This window comes from Oreochromis niloticus, linkage group LG16 (assembly GCF_001858045.2).
Source record: "Oreochromis niloticus isolate F11D_XX linkage group LG16, O_niloticus_UMD_NMBU, whole genome shotgun sequence".
NCBI classification, from domain to species: domain Eukaryota; kingdom Metazoa; phylum Chordata; class Actinopteri; order Cichliformes; family Cichlidae; genus Oreochromis; species Oreochromis niloticus.
Window position 1 is genome coordinate 6,131,451 of NC_031987.2, and position 22,291 is coordinate 6,153,741.

Consider the following 22,291-nt stretch of genomic DNA (forward strand, 5'->3'; position numbering starts at 1 on the left):
GGACGCATCTAAAAGCTGCAGGACAGTAGCTCTCGAGGACTAGAGCTGGAGACCCCTGTTCTAATATCTATGGACATTAGTGGATCTACAGTTTTACAGCTTTCCCCCCCGGGTGGATGATTTGTTTTTTTCTTCTAAACGGTAAATGCTTAATACTTTCTCTAATGCTTTATTTTTTGACTTCTAAAAGGAAAAACCACTTGCTTACAACACACCAACTGTCCTCAGGCAATGGAAGAAGCTATTAGCTCACTAATTTGGTCATATTAACCTTTAAGACCTCAATATGCACTGATTATGGACTTTGAATAACATTGGGTTTGTTGTCATCCTGAGCGCAGGTCCCAGTTCAAGGGCAGCCTAATGAGAGGCTTTACATTAGCATGAGTCTGAAGTTTTAACCGTCGGTGGAAAATGATTAGCAGCTGTCAGTTTTTAAGTTTTGTGTCTGTTACTTCTATTCTAGTTAGCGCTTAACTGCATATCCAGGCTGCTGCTACAGGCCTGTCGTGCATGATTTATCTGTTGCAGTGGCATTTTCATTGGTCCATTTAACGTTATGTGTTTACTGGTGACCCGTGACACCCCCCCCCCCCTTAAATGCACACCTGCTGAACATTGTCATACAGTGTTTTTGCAGCTTTATGAGCCGATGAGGACTGAGCCTCAGAAACAGACTGTCTAAAGAATTGTCTGCTTTCTGAGATACCGAGGCTCATGTGATACACAGCTGCTGTGCAAAGTCGCAAAATGTGTCTGTCTCTCTCAGCCACCCCGAGCAAAGATTTTTGTGAGCATGCATTTTCTTAAGAAATGACATTTATGATTATGCACTCAATGTAATCTTTAAATACATTTTCATTTGGTCCAGATGTTTCTAAGTACTATGCTTAAGTACAGACCTGTAGCCTACAAATCTTTGGTTCTGTCATAATATTTTAGCAAATATTGGCATATATTTGATAGGGGATGCAGGCTAGTACACATGGAGAAAAATCCTCTGTAGTACATCAAATCATGATAAATGAAATGATACGTTTTTCGTAATAGGTGAAGGGTAGCTGATGAGTAGTTATATAAGTCCATGATTTGGGTTGCCCCTGGAGAACCCGTGAACTCTATTTCAAAATTATGCCCATCAGGTTGGACGAATGTTATTTTCTCACACGTGCTTTTCCAGACTCGCGATTTCACCCAGCAGCAGCGCTCTGCAGATTATGTGCCATGCAGATCCAGTTACACACACACACGAGCCACTGTGCACTGCTCTTGTGACACCCTCGCAGCACCTCAGGCGCTGAGATGTTGGCAAGCCAAAACAAGTAGTGATGAGCAACTCTGACAAAAAGTGCTGACATGTTTGCCTCTTTCTGTCTTTGTCTGACAAAGTTTTTTTCTTTTTTCCTTAAACAGTTGTGTTACTGTGGATTATTTATTCTTTTGGAAGAGATTTCTAATCCACTAACGCGAGGGGCATGAAAAATGTCAGTAGTGTTTTCTCTTCAGCAATTATGGCAGGAACAACATGGAAAAACCTGCAACTGGTTTTGCTTTGTCTCTTTCGTGCGTTACAATTCAAGCCCATGGAGCAAGAACTGTCACAAATGATTTGAAACTTCATAACTATTCTATATTTACATGTTGCCATCAGTTTCATTGTATTTTTTATTAGACCAATAAAAAAGGACTGTAATATATTATAACTCAACAGTTTGAGTAACACTGTTCAATGAAAATCTCTCAAATAATATGTTCTCTGTGGGACACACACGGGTGTGTGTATTTGTAACGTGTTTTGTTTGCATGTGTGAAAGCAAGCATGATGTAACACCAGTGTTGCATGCCTGCTAAGTATAAGCATATTTTGGTATGGCAGTCCATATGGTAAGATGTTCCATGTGTTGGGAGTTGCAAACAGTATTTCATCAACTGAAACAATGCCTAGGTACTCTGATGTAATGGCACAATGATGTTAATCTAATTAGCTGCAATGATAGCACCAAGAGGGGAGATGGCTTACAATGACGTGCTAATGATACTTGCAAAGATTGCCTCATGAGTAATCTTACTGGTTTTCCCCCTGACTAAGATCACGTTTTGATAAACTGTGTGTTTGTGTGCACCCGTGTGCGTGTGTGGTTTTATTTCTCTTTCAGTCTTTTGACTGTAACCTTCATGGTTTTCTGGATATACTCTTCATTCCTGCTGGGTCATTTTTGGATGATGTTATATATGCAGTAAAAGTTTTACAAGGCTGATCCAAAATTTAATATGTAGGGGGAAAAAACTCAGATGTATTTTTTTCTAAACGTGCAGGCTGCTTTCTAACATCTTGCTTTATTCGTCTTGGTGTAATTAATGTACATTCACACCTGGGAGTTAAGCAGTAAAACTGAGCAGATCCAAAGTTTCATCTGGAGATTAAAGACCTCTCAACAAAACTGGAGGGTGTTATGCATCAGCAGACTTTTTATTTAAACTAGTGTTTTTTTTTTTTTTGTTTTTTTCATCCCGTATGGCTAGATTCCCCCAGTGACCATCTAACCCAATGCCTCCAAGTAGAACTACTCCAAACAAAGTGAAGCTCTCACTTCGCAGCTTTGCCCTTCAACAAAGAGCCTCAAATGAGGAAAATGATGTGAGAAATTGCGTTACAAAATTAGCTTCATAGTTCTGCGCCAGTAGTTCCATGTTTTGACTTTAGCATCAGAAAGATGGACGCTAAACTCACAAATTTCATGCTTATCAGAGGCAAGACCATAAAGTCTATGAGAGAGCATTTTGCAATGGTAGGAAAACATCACCTGCAAAAACAGTGATGCAAAATCACAAAACTGAACACACGGCTCAGTCTTGATGAACCAACTAACACACAGGAAGGTTCTCAAACATAACATTACACATTGTTTTTCTTCTTAATAGAACTGGTGGACCGTTTGAATCTGTAGGCATTGTAGGGTAAGCAAAAATGGGAAAATTGCAACTCATTTTTCCCATTTCTATGAATGGATGGATAGTTGATGTGCATTCTACTCTGAGGTCGAGTAAAATGTAAAGAACGTGCTAAAACACGCTGTGGATAGAATCTTTTCGCCATGTTAGTGAGACAGCGATTGAGCCATGATGATAAGGCAACACATTGCTGACAACAGTGGCCCTTTCAGCTTCTCTGCTTTTCAGTTAAAGGAAAGAACAGAAAGGAATCAGATGGTTGGTGGCAGTAAAGTTGATAGTAGGTTGAATACGGGGCCCAGTGTGAAAGGGAACAGCTGGGGATGGATGGTAATCTCAATCTGATAATGCTCATGTGCCCCACAACCAAGCATGGAAATGTAAAACACAGTCCGCCACTCCCTGTTTCCATATGTGGCTTTCATTGCCTTCCCTGCCTCTGTATGTTTGGCGGAGGTGTGCGGCAAAGTATGTAAAATATGTACAAACACACCCAAATAAGAAGTCATGTTTTTGAACACGCAGATTCCACAATGCAACTCAAGCCAGCGAGGATCTTATGCAGCAGGTTTTCAGAAAAGGTTATTATCGGGAGCAGATTTATGGTCCGTTCTGTCTCTTGTTCTTTTCACCAGGTCGGACATTCCCGGATTGTGTTTCTGTGTCTGAGGGCAAATTTGTCTCTGAAAACCAATCTTTCATTGTGTGGAGTTAAATGTCACATTCTTGTCACATTTATGCCACAAAAATAGACAGAACATGATACATCGTGTATACAGACAGATGTAACATCCCACCACTCAATTACAACTTTGTTTTTAACAAATTTCAGACACATTGGCAGATTTATAGAAATGGATTTTTCCAGTGCAGTTAATTTCAAAATAATTTGTCACAATTTGTCATTTAAAAACTTCAAAGCATGAGTAATTATTTAGACATTAGATGCTGAACATGATTATACTCAGAGTGACCAAAAAAACACCCTGTAAATTGTTGAATTAATAATGTAATGGATGCATGTTGACACTTTTTCCATGTAGAAAAGAAATCTGTGCAATAATCCAGTCTCTTAGATTGTGAGAGATGCTTTGGTCAGACTTTCTTGCTAGAAAGCTTAACGCAAGGCAACAATGAAGGTACAGTGGTCCCTCGTTTAAAGCGGGAGTTACGTTCTAAAAATAACACGCGATAGGTGAAATCCGCGAAGTAGCCAGCTTTATTTTTTTTACAATTATTATAGATGTTTTAAGGCTGTAAAACCCCTGACTACACACTTTATACACTTTTCTTGGACAGGCATGAACATTTTCACATTTTTCTCGCTTGTTTAAACACTCTCAAAGTTCAAACCTTTGTAGAAAAATAAGTCCAGTATTATAGAATGAAACCAAAGATCAAACCCTGTTTTCAGGTCCAGAACATGGGAATGGAGCAGCTGCGAGAGAATCAATGGTACGGAAGTAGTGAAAGCAAGAAGAATGAGTTGAGTAAAGTTTGACTTACCTGTTTTGTTTCGCTTAATGCGCCTTATAGTCTGAAAAATATGGTAACTTCTACCTTTCTTTAGCATGTCCAGAAGTCCAAATTTTGTGCAATGGTTACAATTTTCCTCTGCCTTTTCAGTGCTACCGCAGGTGCCTTTGACGGTGCAATATGTTTCATCAACATTGTTTGTTGGGGAGAAAACTTACAAACACACAGTACAGCACTTTAGAGTCACACTGCTAGCGATCGAAGATTTATGTAAATGTGACAAGATGAACACATTCTGTACTGTACAGGAGACACGGCACAGAGGAGACTGGTCTACAGCCGATCAGGACGTAGAACACAATGCACTCTTTTTATTTTGTTTTAAAAAGAATGCAAAATTGCACAAAAAAAACAACAAAAAAAAATTCCGCGAAACAGTGAGGCTGCAAAAGGTGTACCGCGTTGTAGCGAGGGACCACTTTTATACCTACAACTAATCCTGGTGAAACATCCATGACATACGTTCAGCTTTAATTTTGGAACAATTCTTAAACCAGGACTAGAAGTTGACAGAAAAAATATTCGGTGTCAAAATGTTTGCTAGATTAGTGCATCTGCAGCAACAGAAGTAACTAAGCATCTGACTCTTTGGAATAAAAACAGTCATTCATTAGCATGTGCAGCTAGCCTTGAAGCATGAGTTAAATCAAAAACTAATGGAAACACTGTTGTGCACGTTGAGAAAATGTTTTCGGCACATGTGTCTAATTTGTTGTCCAGAGAGCAAAAGTAAGGCCAGAAATGGTGAACTAACAGTCAACAAGATGTGCTAACCTCTAACTTTGTTCAAGAAACCTTTCTGACTCACCTCCTGCTTCTCTGGACACTCGTTCCTCTTGACTCAGCATAGCGGGAGCTTCTTCAGGTTGCAGGGCCTAGTATCTGACATGTAACCTGGCTTCCTTTGTGTGCTTTTACATAAGTCACATGCTGCCAGAGCAGGCACAGGAAACCAAGAGTGGAAAAAGTTAGTCTCTCGTACAAATTGTGTTTTAAGGTAAACTGGTTGCATACTAAACTGAAGAGCAGACATTGCTCTAAATAATGATTCAAAAAATGTGTAATCTGTAAAAGTATCGGGGTCCAGAATTATTCTTTTTTAAATATAGTGTATAGCTTCTGGTGTTCAGGGACACATTTTGCTGTGTCAGACCACACACCAGTGACACAGCACAGAAAAGGGCATCACAGCACATGGCCTTTCTGTCCACTAACCCTAAACAATACGACTGCTGTTATTCTAGACTTTTGTTATTGTAAATGAATCCCACAGAAAAGCCAAAACTATGCTTAAACAATTCAGAACAAAATGCATTAATCTGGCTCTCAAATTCCTTAGCCTGTCTATGGCACTCCACCCTAAACCCACTTGTTTCTACTCTTTTCAATATGATTACAAATGTACATAATTGCTCTGCAATTTTCTAAAACACCTGGGCAAGTAGCTAACATTACTCAAGACTGCTGCAATTGTTGGGGAGTCTTTTCAGCTGTAGATGAATGCACTTTTGGTGGTCTAGTGAGCTTTTGCAGTGGCAGAATGGTGTATGTGGGGCGAAAAGTAGAAATCACTATATTCATTCTGATGAACTAACAGGTCAGCCCATGCAGAGCTGGGGGGAAATGAAGTGTTTTTGTAGTTGGTATCCTTACTCTGAAGGCAAATCATTTGTTTGCCATTCTGTAATATACTTACATATCTATATTATTGCTAATATATAACTTGTACATATCTTTCTTGTGTAAATGTAAATTTGTCTGTTATTGTGTAAATACTTACGCTATTGTGTACTCCACACACATGGAGAGATGCCAAACTGCCTTTCACTGTTCTTGTAACAGTGACAATAAAAAGCTATTCTATTCTATTCTAATATATCTATATCATGGCTAAAGCACTTCTGGATGGATGCAAACTGCATTTCGTTGCCCTGTGCATGTGCAATGACAATAAAGTTGAATTCGATTCTATTTTATTTTATTTTATTCTGTCTCATCATTTTTCACTGAGGTAGTTAAGCATCAAAACTCAGCCAGTTACATCAAAGTCTGATAATTTTGCCTGTTTTAAAAAATAAAAAAAAAGATAAATGGATAATCTGTTGTAGAGAGAGCTGACTGTGAAAGTAAAGCAGCCGATTATGTTACAGCCCTCACCTATGACCACGAGCTGTGTGATTGAAAGAATAAGACTGCTGATGCAAGCAGTGGAAATAAACATTCTCTGAAGGGTGTCTAGGCTCTCCCTTAGTGAAAGAGTGAGCAGCTTGGTCCTTCAGGAGAGGCTTAGAATAGAGCTGCTACTCCAACACAATGAAAGGACCTAATTAAAGTGGTTCGGATATCTGTCTTGGTTGCCTCCTAGGTGAAGTGAGGCCCCAGGGCAGACCCAGGACGCACTGAACACTTTGTCTCTCAGCTAGCTTCAGAACACCTTGGAAACATTGGAGTGGGTGGCTGGAGAGAGAGGAAGATCCAGGCATCTTTCACTGGTGACTCGTGTCCAGATAAGTGGCACAAAATTGATGGCTGAAGTAACCTTGTATTCTTGCATACCTATAAATTATGTCTTCTAATAAAAAGCTTCTGGACAGGATTATATTCATGATGTCCATTTTTGAATTAAAGAGCTAATAAAGGCTTGCATGAATGAATGATGAAATTGTAATATGCAAGACACAAATGAGTGGCTTTTAAATCAAATAAAAACATTTCATCACCCCAAAGATGGTTATAATTTTTTGGCTTTGGATCAAATGAGTGCAGGAAAAACCCTGGAGTTAACCAATTGTAGTGTGATTTAAAGGCATGCACAATTTAAAAGAACAGTTCTGACTCTTGTTTATGACTCTAACACTTGTGCTTCTTAACAGAAGCTGAGGCTGACCTTGGCTCAGAAATCAGTTTTAACTCTTACCCACAGGGAATAACGAGCGTCTATTTTGAAAGATGGGGTGAGCACAAGGACTGTATAGATGAAGAGATGGGGAGGCTACTGAAGAGAAAACCAGAAGAGCATGTAGGCAATAGAAAAGGTTACTTGGACAATCGGGAGACAAAGAAACACAACAATACAGCCCAGTCAAAGTCAAGCAAATGTCAACATTGACACCCTTAAACCACTGTTAGTCATTAGGACTGGTAATGGAAATATCTACTACAACATTCTCTGAAGAGTATTCACCCACCAGGGCTTCAGAGGAAAAAAGCTGTTTTTCTTTATCACGGTAAATGAAGCTGACTGCTCCTCAGTATTGTTTTAGGAGACCATGCATCTGCATCCCGCCGATGCGGTGCGAGAAACCATGTTGTCTTTCCTTGAAGTCAAGTTGGGCGTTCTCCCATCTCCTCCCTTAGGGAAACTGCCACAAAGAAATACGGCCAAGACCCTTCGTTCCCCTTTCAGCATTTATCAGATGTGTTTTAGTTCACTCTGCAGCAATCAAAGTTCATAAAACAACAAGGGTACATGCATGTAAGATGAATAAATCTTGGCATAAAGAAGTGAAGACCTGTCACACAATGCCATTTTAGCTATTACTGGCAAGCAGTTGAAATAGTTTTGTCTGCGTAGGTCCATGTTTGACTCATGCAGAGCAGGCTGTGCACAAGCATAAGTATGAACATTTGTGAGTGGATTTGACGAGGGACACAGCGTGATCGCTTGAAGATGTTAAGGGATGTTGCACATAAAAGAAGGTCCCCATATTTCGCGTAGCTCAGCCAGAACACGGACCACAAGGGGCAACATTTCACCCTTGTGCTCCCTGTTTTGGTGAGGGTTGTAGTGCCTTGTGTTAGTTAACAATGAATGTAGTTTTGAGTTTTTTGTATGGCAAAATGTAGTCACAAGCAAATTTCGTTCAAATTTAGCTTTATTAAGGAGGACTGCTAATTTGGTCCTAGGTGGCTTCAGCCCTCTGAAATGGCTAGGTACGCCCTGAGTTTGTTTTACCTTATATTACCAGTTTGTTATCAGTTCCTGTTCCCTTAGTTTTCAGAAAATTCCTTGTAGTTTAACACTTTACTGGTAACTTCAGCGTCATACCTTTTGCCACACTTTGGGCATAAATGATCTGAATTTCAGGAGCAGGACCATGCCTCCAAACACGCCTCTTCTGGGTCTTATCTACATATGACCCCCCCCAGTCCACCCTCCTTCCCCCTTTTTTTTCCCCCCAATTCTTTCACTTCTTCACTTATCATTAGTACATGGGGATCTGCCAGGCCTGGGAGCCGCCACCAGTCCCCATCGAGGCCTTCCCCAAACCGCAGCTCATTCCTTGATTAAGCTATTCGCCTTTATCTACTAAAAATGCTATCAAACCTAAAAGGGGGACACGGGCCGAGTTAGTGAACCTTTAGCTGGAAATAGGAAATATTAAGAAGCAACAAGATCTTCAAGTTCAACTTAAATTGTTTACTGAGTGACGTGCAATAAAACAAAAATGAAATCATTAAATCAAACAGTCACTTGCAGTATCAAAATTCAGTAAACTACAGACCCAGAGTACTTTATGATATGCTTCACAACTTTACCTTAATGGGCCCCACTCATACACCAACCCCGAATCACCAAGTCCCATCGTTACAGGCCTGGATCGCTGCACGTGGTTGTGGGAACCAATGGGCCTGAAAGCAAAGCAAAATGGTGCCTCTCCTCTGCTAAGGTACCTGGTCAAGTTCAAGCAAGTCGCACCGTAAGAAGAGCTGCAAGCTTACTCCCACAGAGCAGCAAATCTAACCAGCTGGGCCTTCAGCCTTGCCGGTCTTAAGTCCTGTACAGTTCTTGCTGTAATCTGTGGAGTCCGCCATTGGAGCTAACTCTGTTAGCCTAGCCAGCTAGCTGCTAAGTGGTTTTCTGGGCAGAAATACAAAGCTAGTCCAAGCTGCACTAACCCACATTCTCTCTTGCTCCATTCCTTGGCCATAGATGGCGGATGGCTTATCCTCGCCATCCCTCACAAGTGTCCTAATTGATGCTAGCCATATCCAACCATACGCTCTTCCATCTCACTCGGGTCCCTTGTAGCTTCACTCTTCCCTCTCTCTCATCTCTTTGCAGCATCTTCCTCCAAAATTAAAGCACCTTAACAACAAACTTAATTCCTCTAATATGGATATACAAAAATGAACAAATAGAACTATTCATATATACATGTACATTAGAAATAAAACCAAGGCCCTCTAAACATCTCCGGGCTACATAGGTATAATTAGAGCTGGGCGATATAAGATTTTTTTCATATCACGATATGTTTTTTCATTTCAGGCGATAACGATATATATCACGATATAAGCCAAATAACTATATTTGTAAGATTTAAATGTGCCGTTGCTCACAAGTAAAATGTGAAATAATTAGCAGCTTGTTTTAATTAAAATATTTATTTCCCATAATAAGTTCAACAGGGTAGATGTACTTAAGGAACATGAGACTTCAGTTTCAGATAAATAAAGGCAAATATTGCAAACTACACAAAAGGCAGCCGCTAAAGCGTTTAAGTTTCAAACTAGAACAAACAAAACAGACTACTAAATTGTCAATTCCACTTAGAAACAAAATATTAATTCTAAAAATAAATCTTAGGTCGTTTTACAGAAGAACAGACAAAATTGACTAACTTTTGTCAATATCAAATAAACTGAGAACTAAAAGGAAATTCTCAATCTCTCCTTGTTGTATAGCTTAGCTTTTCAAACAGTTTTAACAGTTACTTTAGTCTGACAAAAGCCGAATGACGAATTAGCGCTTTCAGTCAGAGATTGAGCATGCACCGCTTTATTGTATTTCCAGACTTGCTTTCGGCACAATTTACAGTGCGCGCTACTCTGTTTTTTTGTCAGACTTGAAATAGCCGAAATACCTTCACACTACGGAACTTCTGTGGCCCTTCCGTTCGACAAGCTCTCCGGCATTGGAACCATCATCTGTTTTTTCTTCGGTAACCTTCGCTCACGCTCTCGGTTGATTTTTCTCTAGTCGGCAAACTCATTTCCTTCATTACCTGGGCGGCCCGGCTGCAAAAACAAATACACATGTGCGCCTTGGCGCTTGTGCTGTACGTAACAAGTCACGTGACGTGACGCTGCGGCTGTGATTGGTTCGGCTCTGCGCTACTTAATTTGGATTGGCTGTTCTTATATTTTTTTTTTTTTTTTTTTTTTAAAGAGGACAAGAGAGATGAGGCCTATCGCAATAGTTTAATTTTTCTATCGAGAAAAAGTTATTTCGCAATAAATATCGTTATCCTTATTTCGCCCAGCTCTAGGTATAATCATTGTTGTCTTTCTCTCAGTCTCAGCCCTGTGATTGTTTAGTGATTTCTAGTGAAACTAATACTGTCTGCTGCCTGCAGCCCAATGCTCAGCAACCCCTCCCAGACGAAATAAAAACTATACCTGGTTTAAAGCTGGCTGATCTCCCTTTCTAGGTCATCTCCTTGTGGAGTTACCTATAAAGCAGGTGGTATTGCTAACGGTGATGATGTAGTTAAATGCTTCGTTCTGACCACTCATACATATGGTGAGCAAAATGTATCTTTGTGTGGCCAAAAATGCCTGCCTTTTCAATGCACTGTGAGCTACAGCCTTTATGGATAGTCTAAACCAGAGGTTCGCAAATGGTGTGGCAAGGCTCACATGGCTTGAGCCAACTCTAGGTGTGCCTGGATTTTACTAACAAAAGATGAAATGAACATGTGAATTTCCTGTATTTGTACACATCAAGTGCCCTGACTCATAGTGAGGAGATAAACAGATCAGTTTCCTGTGTAGGGAAGACAACAAAACAACCACTAAAATGAAAGATGAGGAGAAATGAATGAATTCTGCCTCATGACTTCAGCTGGACTGGGGTGTAAGTAGCCTTCAGGAGGGTGGGCACAAACATTTTGAAGAATACTGTCCAAAATCTCTGAACTAATGGCAACAACACTGTGAATGCAAAAAAATAATAATAATCATAATCATAAAGAAATAATATTAGGAGCGCACTCCTGGTTAGGCTTGGACACTCTTTCATTCAAATTGTTTCATTTTCTCTCTCTTTCTCTCTACATGGTAGCTGGACACCCAGGTCTCATCACCACTGATGACTGTGGACATGAAGTTTGATCAATTCAACACAAAAGCTGATGTCTGTGTTCTGTGCAGATTTGTGCAGAATCACTGAAAGCACTGACGGTACTAGGAGGAGAAAACCTTGGAGGGGATAGCCGGCAATTTATAATAGGGAAAACAAATTTGCCTATGGATTCTACCTTTATCTTTCCAGCAACTGTTGGTATTCAACTTCAGCTGTGCAAGATATGCAAAAATAAGCTAATAGGTAGCTTAAGCATAATGAATTCTTTACTTCATTTCAGAGCAGATTGCTCGTACAAACAAGTTCTTGAAAAGAAGCCAAAAAGGCATGGCCATGTGTCGTTAGAAAAACAAGCAGTAAATAAGATTTAGGGCTGACATCTTTGAGTGTGAATTAGACTTGGCATCTGCTGTGAAAGAAAGAAGCCTCCTGATTGCTTGGCTCACTGTGTGCACAACGACACATTGTGCATACCAGACTGAGAGCAAATCAAGAGATGGAGCAAAGATAAACAGGTGGAGACAGGATTGCCATTATCTAGCAGTGACGAAGGTTTGGGTGTGCATAAGAGAACTTGCATTGTGATCAGCACAAATGTTAATGCAGAGCTACTCTTAAAGTGTCAGCTTTTGTTAAAAAATGAGCTGCCAAAGCCTGAATTCCTTGTGCCCAGATGACGCCTTGAAGGACAAGAAAAGCCACAGTGATTCATAGGTTTACAGTTTGGGCAATGTGACTCAAAAAGGGCTATTGTTTGACATTTATGCTCACCACAATGTGGCAATAGAGCCTGACAAAGCAAATGGCAAATGCCATGGCTACGGTTTGCTCATTAAGGCAATGTCAAGGCATTGCTTTTCTTTAGGAACTACAGCACAAAGGACTAATGAACACAATGAGGCCTAGTTCTACAAAGTTGCATAAAATTTGCAAATGTTGTTAAAGAGAGAGCGTTGCGCTAAGCTGACCACCCAGCCCCCACAGAGACCTCCAAAATGTCCCTCACACTGAAGGGTGCCTTGATGTTTTTGTGTTCAACTGGTGGTGTGGCAATGTGGAACCAGCCTGCAAGAATTAACGAGCTCTAACCGAGGGAGGGGTGCAAGAAAAGAAAGCTTAGGCAAAGCAGGGCAGCGACAAATTCGAACATTCTGCATGTCATCCACCGCTGTTAAGTGGGGACCACGTTCAGACACAGTGGACTCGCTCTTGTGACTTCTGTGAAACACTGATGATGTTTTGTTACATTTAAAGTTTGAATTGCTGTGGTGAGGGCATGGCTATGTAGGCCTTCAGATCCACCCGTCTGTGTTAATAGACTTCCCACTCATTTGGGAAGCATTTTAACATTGCCAACTCAGAGGCAGAAAAGGTCTCTTGCAAGAAAGTCTGGCACCAACTTGGAATCAGTAATTGTCACCACTAGTTTATAATATCCTCTAACAAAAGCTAAAGCCCATATATTCTGCTTTATTAAACAACCCTATATAAAAGGAAGGGTGTATGACTTTTGAACAAACACCAGCAATGTTCAAAATGTGTTTTTGTTATATAATTGGTCCATTCACTATAAGAGAGCTCCATTGTTTCTACATGCTGAAATGTTTGTCTTTGGAATACAAAATGAAACATAGCATCAGTCGAGGTCAGTAAATACAAGTGAAGCGGTCATTTGAGTCATTAACAATTTTCAAAAGTATTGGCTCTGTTAACAGTAAGCCACTGTAGCCAGCCTACATTTGCTGAACATCTGCAAGCCACTTTGCAACCCACCACCAGCTCCTCTTTTCCATGTGGTTTGTCTGTTGTCATTAATGCTTGCTGCATTCATGCATGGGGGTCTTGCCGCTGCTCTTCTAGCCTCTGGATTTGTATCATGAAAGTTCTAGAGTGGAGCCATATCACCAAATATTAATTACAGCAGATGGACATAGCAACCTTCCTTTTACTATAGTGGTCATGACTGAAATGTATTTTTATCTCAGAGTTGCTAGTTTTTTCCCCTTTCTCCAGCTGTTCATGTAATGCACTGCTGCCATCATGATGCAAAATACAGATGTGCTCACTTTACTGTCTCTTTCTTCTCTCTCCTTAGGATTGAGATCACAAGCAATATTTCCCAGACTACTTTTAAAATGTAATCTGTGTAGCGTCAATGTCCACTCTGATGCTTCCCATTTTTCGAAACGTGTCAACCTGCTTTAGATAGGTGTCACGTGATTGACTGTGGATTTTGCATTGTTGAGTCACTGGACATAACTTCCATGAGGGAGAGGACACGCTCATAAAGCTTTTACAAGAAACAGACTTTAGCATGAGGCATTTTGTCTGTTTCTGCTGGTTGCTCCCATCCATCATTGGATCTTTCAAAAAGGCCTGCTGAATGTGACAGAACATCAAGACAGCTCCTGACAGATTGCTGGCTTCAAAAAATGAAGAGTCATTTTTGGTCTGAAAAGGGTAAAATCCCAAGTAGATGAGAGCAAATTGAAGTAAATGATACAGAAAGGCTGTCTTTCCCAGTCTCTCTATAACCAAAGATTCCTTTTCTTTTAAGACCGCAACAATAAAAAGCCAAATGCATCAGCCTGTTAACGTGATACGTCTCTGGTGGGGGTTTGATGCTGTTACAAACATTCTGACATACAGTAGAAACATTTGAACAGCATCTTGAGTGGAGTGCCTTTGGGACCAGCTGCAAATCAGATTAATTGTGTGGAGATGTTTGTTAGGCGTCACTGTTCAAATTTAAACTCCTTAAACTAAACTCCAAAACATTAAACTAAATAAAGAGGACAGTCTTCAAAACATACAAATAGAAACAAACTATGTAATGTTCCCTTGAGACCAAGTATCATAAACTTTTCAGCCAAACAGTCTGAGTCTGACTTTTTTCTATCTACGGTAATTGCCACTATATAATTCTAGTGAATATTTCCAAGTGGAAAGAAAGCTAAAATGCTAAGTATGAAAATCATCATTCAGAGACTTTTTTTAAAAAAAAGTCTCTTTCAAAAAATGTTTTTGCAAAAAATTATTATGTCATAGAAAAGTTTATTTTTGATGCTTTTTTGGTGTAATTTATTATCACTTCATTTTATCCTATTAGATCAGTTATGTTGACATTTTGGCATAATCAGAATATAAATTCTTTAGTTGTGGACTCAAGTTCCTGAATGCTGCAAAACCTGTGTGCAGTACATTGTGATTCCACAAGTACATGCACCTACAGACAACTGAAAAGAATTTTTTTTTTTTCCAGCAAGCATCAAGTTTTCTTGATGGTAGAGAGACAGGGACATGCTTACTTTGATCACACAAACATTATGTAGGAGTAGGTCATGGATATTAGGTACTGATTTGTTAATAACCGGACTTATTATTATACTAGCTATTATTTTAGGTTATTATACAATAATATACCACAGTTTATATTTAAGTAATTCGACATCTCATTTAAAGCATAGTAAGATAAAACATCTGATTTTCTAAATTATAAGGCTTTTTCGACCAATAAATCATTAAGTTGACCTTGAAGACCTATGTGCGTGTAAGCCAAATTTTAATGGATTGTTTGTTTATTATTCTAAGTTTATTAGAATTCATTCAAACCTTTTTGAGCTATCCTGTTTACAGGCACAATGACAGGCTAACGCATATGTATTTGCGTGACAATAATATATTTATTGCTTTCATTTTGCTTTCATTGTATAAGACAAAGTAATCAATGGGCAGTCTGTCTGTATGTATGTATGTATGATCAACACTTATTTATACATTATTTCCACTTATCTCCACAATTTCATTGTGCATGTGCAATGACAAAGTGCTGTGATATAAAAATAATTCTCAAAAGGTATACAGATGTTGCTAATCCTAGTACCTTCTGCAGTTTATGCAAGAAGTTTCATTCAGGGATATCACAACAAATTCTTCATGTTTTAGTGTATAAAGATATGCCTTTTAGATCTTATTTACAAAAAATGTAACCATTATCTTCCACTAAGTGTAACATGTAGAGACATAAGCGATTTCCAGATAGCTTTACATTTTCAGTTTATTAAATGATGTTGATAATTAATTCAAACCTGTGGAAACACAGTTATGAGAATTAAGCTGTTAATGTTGTTTGCTATTTACACGCGGTGTGTTTTTGCTGAATCCATGTCCTGTCTTTTAAACAGTACATCCTATTCATTAGAGACCACCTGGTGTATGTATTAAAGTCCTGGAAACCCACATTTGACTTTCTCATTTTAGGGAGGTAGTGTTTGTGGGCCAAGTCAGTTTTAAATAGATGCTGTTTTTATGATGTTATTTCTTTGGCAAAATGAGCACCAATTACTTATCTGGACGGGTTGGATTTTAACAGGCTTTCCAGCCCTCCCTTCACTGCCTTGTAAACCATGTCCTGTCCTTTTTAGAATATTATGTGGTTTTGCTGGCATTAATGAGTTACTTCCTTTGGCTTGTTATATAATGAAGTCACCTTCATAAACAGTGTTGCTTGCTGGAGGTTTGAGGGGGGAAAAAATATGCAAACATTTATTAAAAAGAGACCTCCAACATAGTGCATTACTATTGTCACTCTCCCATAACAGATCATTTTTGTTGCTTAATTGAAGTCAGGAGTCCAAGGCTGATAAAAATGAAAGCTTTATTATTTGATATCTTATCAGAATTGTACAGAGTCTCATGAGTAAATGTAGTAATGAAGTATAACAGCACTGATACGTTTCATTGCAATTATTCCAACTACACATCAACTGAACCACATATGTGTATCTAATACAATCATTTAGATATATATCCCACTAAAGTAATTTGACTCAGTGGTTAATCTTTGGTGGCCCTTGCTAGAAATTATCAGTGTTTTGGGTTGTTTTTTAGGTCAGTTTACAGCAGTCAGCTATATCCAAGATACTTCTACAGCTAGCTTCCCAAACATCTTATCTGTATGCAATACTAAAGATGAAAAACCACAAACACAGATGTAGGCACTGGTGTGGAAATGGGGTAAACCCTGGACCCAGTATGTAACTCTGACTATCCTAGGCCACTATATCCTGGCTCAATCTGTATTGTAAGCTATAAAGACTAGTTTTAAATTCAGCCTGAGGGGGGGAGCAGAGTTGGGGTTACTTTTTTTTTTTTTTTTTTTTTTTTGAGTAACATTTACACAACATTGCCATATTACACATTACTAATGCAATATGTTGCAGAATTTTGAACACAATTGAAAACCAGCCCAAAGACACTTTAAAGCCATTGTGACTGTAGAAAAATACACTCTGCTTTAATATCGCTCACACTTTCTTCTTTCTGGCCACAGTGTGCAGAAAATGCAATTAATTAAATAATAACTGTAATGCCATTACTAATTTTAGTACAGTAATTCATTACATTACTGTGTTACTGATAGCTATACCTTAATATGCTGGCTTAATATTAATTGTGCGTATTACATAAGTGCAAGCTAGGATCCTCATGTTTTAGTGGTTATCATGAGGCTTGGAATCAGCTAATTTCTGCCTGCTCTGGATGGGGTGATTGAAAACCATCAAACCACCAAAGAAGTTGTTGTTGTTGCTGTTGTTTTTGATTTATTTGACTAATTCTGTTGCCTCCTTTCTTGCAAATCCAACCAATGCAGACACTGACAGACATTCTCACAGTGTATGACTAGCAAATGTAGTGTCTGTGACTGGTCGGAAAATTTTAACATATTACCAAATCCTACTGAGCACACATTTCAATGCACTTCAGTGACAGCCCCTCACTAAATCATCCACAAAGAATACCTTTTTTCTGGGTTTCCTCAAACTGTCACATCTGTGGTCCTAAAATGCATTCATCTCTTTCTATAACTGAGCTCTGTTACTCCCCAAACATACTTGACTTGGAGAAATGGAAAAACAGTCAAGCTGAAATGTTTTTGAGTCAAAGGGCCTTTGGGCCAGCAGGGCATCATGTAACCTGCAGTTCTATCTGTGACCACTACAGCAAAATGTAGTCGCAACGAAATGTAAAATCTGAAAAGTGGTTCCAGTTTCCTGAAAATATGAGGTGCATCAGGCTTTGGTATCTTTTTTGTTATGTAAAACTGACCTTTCTTTGGCAGAACGTGTGCAGGAAGTAGGGTATTTGTTTTGAAATGCGAATTCTGCCAAGAGCACAGTGTGCCATTTTTATGGCCCTTGTGAGAGCTCTTAGCTGCATTCTAAGCACATCATTATTTAATATGTCATGAAATATTGCTTGATTGCACAAATATGTTCCCAAGATTGAACCCAGTGCTGCTCCGGAGAAGCACCTGTTGCTTGTACCTCTATTCCATTTGGGTTCCAGGAACAGAGTATTTACAGCTTTATAGATTTGGGTGTGGTTATGAGTCCCACTTGGAGCAGGCAGCAATGAAAATATGAGTATGCATACATGCATTTCCATGTGAACATTTTATTGAGGATGTCAGAAGGTTGTCGGAAGACTGCACTAGGGAACAAGGTCATGAATTTTTAGTGCAAACACATGAGGACAAGACTTATGCACTCACTTATGCACTCATCAGAGACACAGAATACTTTATTGCAAAGCTGGTGTTGCACAAGAAGGCAATTAATTCTCTGTTTGGTTTGTTAAAAAGTTCAGGGAGTATGTGAATGTGTGTAATATTTATTGAGCTGACCTCCAAATATGAATGCAGTTTGTCAGACAAAGCAAAAGGCCCTTGAACATTTGAAGTCAACCGGTTCGTGTAGTTTGGGTTAGTTTATGTGTAAGCTTAAGTTTGAAAAATGACGAGGCAAACCTCAAGAATAATCCAAGGTCCTCTATTCAAGTTAAAAAAGCAAACAGTCAGAACACATCGTTCTGGTCTTTTAATACTCAGTTGAGCACACAAGACAGAGCACTGCTTGGGCTTTTCTACGATCCTTTAGTAACCATACTTTACCAAGAATCACACTGTATATGGATTTTTGGATTTTTTTGAAGGTTCAAATTAGTTAGAAAAACATATAATAGAGTTACACATTGAGCAGTTTTGGTTGCAAGAGATGAAATAAGCCAAAACAGCTTAGATTGTTATTTCATATGTGGTTTTTAAGGGGATTTTTACTGGCATTACAGAACTAAAGATGACTGAGATGGCTGAGGATAGCCTGTTTTTGATTTCTGTGAACCAGTAACATGGATGTTAATCATGTAGGAGAAACTGTAAGATGTAGCTTTTGCTAGGTGAGGAGGTATTTGGAACATTGTAACCTTGAGCTTCATTGTAAGTGTAATTCTAAGATCTTTACTTCATGTTGTTTTTGGTCACTGTAGGTTGGCGCAAGTCCAGAATGTGACTTAATCTGTTTTGGTGTTGTCTAACTTAATGTTAATTTCCAATGCAAAGTAAGTAAACATGTAGCTAACATGCAAGAAAAGTCTCTAAAAGAGTAAAAAATGTGCCTGCTATATATGAAGGACTTACTGTTTCAGTCCAATAGCTTGTCATTTTGCTTGTTAGAGACCAAAGATGGCTACAAAGCAAGAAAATATGACTCCTGATAACTGTAAACACCTGTTTGCTAAAAGTTCAGTGCATGATTGAACAAATGTCTTTGACTCAGTTGGTAACTGACAAATGAAACTTCATCTCCCAAAGCTGAAAGCATTTAAGCTGTGATTCACAATCACATTATTTCTTCACTATAAACATGTTAAACTAATTAAAAATTCATTCTTCATCACATTAAAATATGCCTTTGAACAGTGATGCAACTGCTTAATTTGGGAGAGAGACATGAAGCACCTGCATAGTGAATAATGGTGAACATTCAAACTAATCTGAAAAACTGAATAATATTTAATACGAGGGACCTAATATTCTAATTTGGAATGTCATATTTTTAGTCTTGGACGCTAATACTTGAGTTTTGAATGATTTACAGTTAAAAAATAATCCTTGTTTATTTTTTACTGGTGAGGTCATACTCTGGCTACCCCTTGCAAACACATAGTTTGGGTTTTAGACCATATGAAGGATATCTTATAGCTCTTTTTGATATTGGGTAGATTATATATGCATAGACTGCCCTTTTAATCTGATGCTTTATCCATGTTTACTGTGAGCATCCACAATTATATGCAGATGACACTGATCTGTAGTGAGAGTAAGAGGGCGTGTGGAAAGAAATTCTGGAAAAGTTGAGATATGCAGGTATGTGGAAGCAAGACATAATTCATATGTGTAAGTGAGAATGAAAGGGAGGGAGATGCAGAGCTGGAGAGTTATTACTGAAGGTAGATGCCTGGTTGGAACAGACAGTGCACAAAAGAGATGAAGAAGAGCATGCAGGCAGGGTTGAGCAGGTGGAGATGAGTGTCAGGGGGGATTTGTGACAGAAGGAGAGTGAAAGCAACAGGAGTGAAAGAGAAGGTTTACAAGATGGCAGTGAGACCTGTTCTGATGTATAATTTGGAGACAGTGGCACTGATGATAAATTTTCATTGGCAGTGACCAGGATAGACAGGATTAGAAATGACGACAGAGGGACAGCTCAGGTTAAGCAGTTTGGAGACAAAGTTATAGAGGCAAGGCTGAGATAATTAACCTAATCTGTGCAGAGGAGGGTTAGTAGACATATTGGACCAAAGATGCTGATGGAGCTGTCAGGCAGGAGGACTAGAAGAAAACCACAGAGGAGATTGATGGATATAGCAAAAGAAGACATTCAGAGGGTTGGTGTGACAGAAAAGGATGCTAGGGATTGGGTGAGATGAAGGGAAATGATTCACTGTAGAGGGAACCACCAAAAAACAATATTTAATGAGAAGCTGTGTTAAAATATGGGTCATGAAATTGTAACATGCAGATGGCCGACCTTGTTCAACATTAACCCAAACAGCCACACGTTTTTATCTGGTAGCCTGTTAGATAGACATGAACTTCCTGTCAATGATGTTTTTAACCACAAGCTGGTAATGTTTAAGACAGAATTAACTGATTATGTCCTTGATGCTGGCCAGTCTTGCACTTTGGCTTGAAAGAATACATAACATATGCAAATTGTTCATTTAATTTCATACATGTACTCTTTTTGATATTCAAAATAATAAAGCGCTCTTTGATCTCATTTGACATCATGTTCCTTTTGTGCTTTATCTTTTTTCAGTCTTACAATATTACTGGGTCATTGTCATATCTGATGTGCAAGGCTTTTGAAAATAAAGCCTTGAGTCACCCTTGCAGAAATAATATCTCTTTCATACACACTACCCGTGTTCTCCACGTCGCTGCAAAATGCTTTATGGAAACTTTTTCTTAGATAAAATCCTGAAAGATCTGAGGAACATGGCCCACTTGGTTCAAACAGCCATGAAATTGTAGCACAGCCAGATAAGACCTGATTAGACTTGTTAAGTTTGCTGCTTCCCAGCACGTTCAGCACCTGCATCTTCTCACTCTCCAACTGTCTAACCATTTGCCTCCCACCCTCTCTCTGGGAAATGCTGAATGTGCACTTTCTCTCTCCACGTCTCTGACCTCTTGTGTCTCAATGAATACCATCTGATCCCTCTATCTCTATCTCAAACACACAATCACAGGCATTCAGGCACAAACATGCGCACACATGCAGACGCACACTTCTTTCAGTCCTCGCTTCGCCCAGTCTGTGACTCAGGCACACACATGGACACTTCTCTTTAACCTCACAACTCGGTCTTCCCTGCCCCCATCCAACCACTACGTGGTTTTAACTTGAACCTCTTACATATGTGTCTCGAGGGCTCCTTTCCAGCTCAGATGCTATTTTGCAATTGCAGTGGCAACCGTGTGGAAGTCATGTAAAGCATTTTTCCTGCCAGGAATTAAACAAGATGATCATTTCTTAATGAACTTAGATTTGGAAGTGAAGTTCCTCATCTGCCATGTGTTAAACTTCAAGTTTGAATTTATGTGAGCTCTTCTGTGCTTGGTTAGGCACAGCATACGTGCAATTACAATCCCCGCAGTTCCCTCCCATGTTTGGAAGAGGTTCATAGCCACAATGTGTTTTCCACAACAGAGATTAATCCAGAATTGACCAAATATAAATCCCTAAATATACTGGAGTATATCAAATAAATTGTTAGAAATAGCACCCGTGTGCAAACAAATGCAGATGTTTGGACTTGGCTCCAAGACGTTTTGCTCTATTGTATGTTTAAATATGCAAATGTTCTACTTTAATTAGGGGAAAATTAAACAGTAAAACTTAATTTCCTAAAACCTCTTTGACTCTAATGTTATAAACAAAATGATAATAATGCAACGAATTCACTTTTGGACTTAAAGCCGACAACTAATCAGCTCTGTACAAACAAATAAACCCCAAAATAAACAGCAAGTAAAGACATATAATCAAAAAATATGTGATCTTGGCGCTTGAGTCTTGGATGTTGGCTGAACCACACCACCACCACCAGCCTGCAGCAGAATTTTTAAACCTGATCCCTGAATATAGCAGAGTTAAGGTCACAGGCTGATTAGCCCTGTGAAGCAATGCAAAGTACAAAGAAGAACCAAACTTGAAGGCTTAGTCATAGCTTGTCAGACCTCAGCTGTACCTTGAATTACTGCCCATGAGAATCACACAGAAAACAGGCAACAAAGCAACACTTTCCTTTGGAAAGAACACTTCCACCATGAAATGGGCTCCACAAAATCAGAAACATGCAAATCCTTCA

The 22,291-nt window shown here is 39.1% G+C and overlaps 1 long non-coding RNA gene across 1 annotated transcript; it reads left to right on the forward strand.

The window, feature by feature from the left end:
* On the forward strand, nt 1–3,467 carry LOC109197381 (uncharacterized). The gene is made up of 2 exons (XR_003216636.1): nt 1–141; nt 1,181–3,467. It is a non-coding gene; the product is annotated as an uncharacterized LOC109197381 (long non-coding RNA).
* The last annotated feature ends 18,824 nt before the right edge of the window (nt 3,468–22,291 follow it).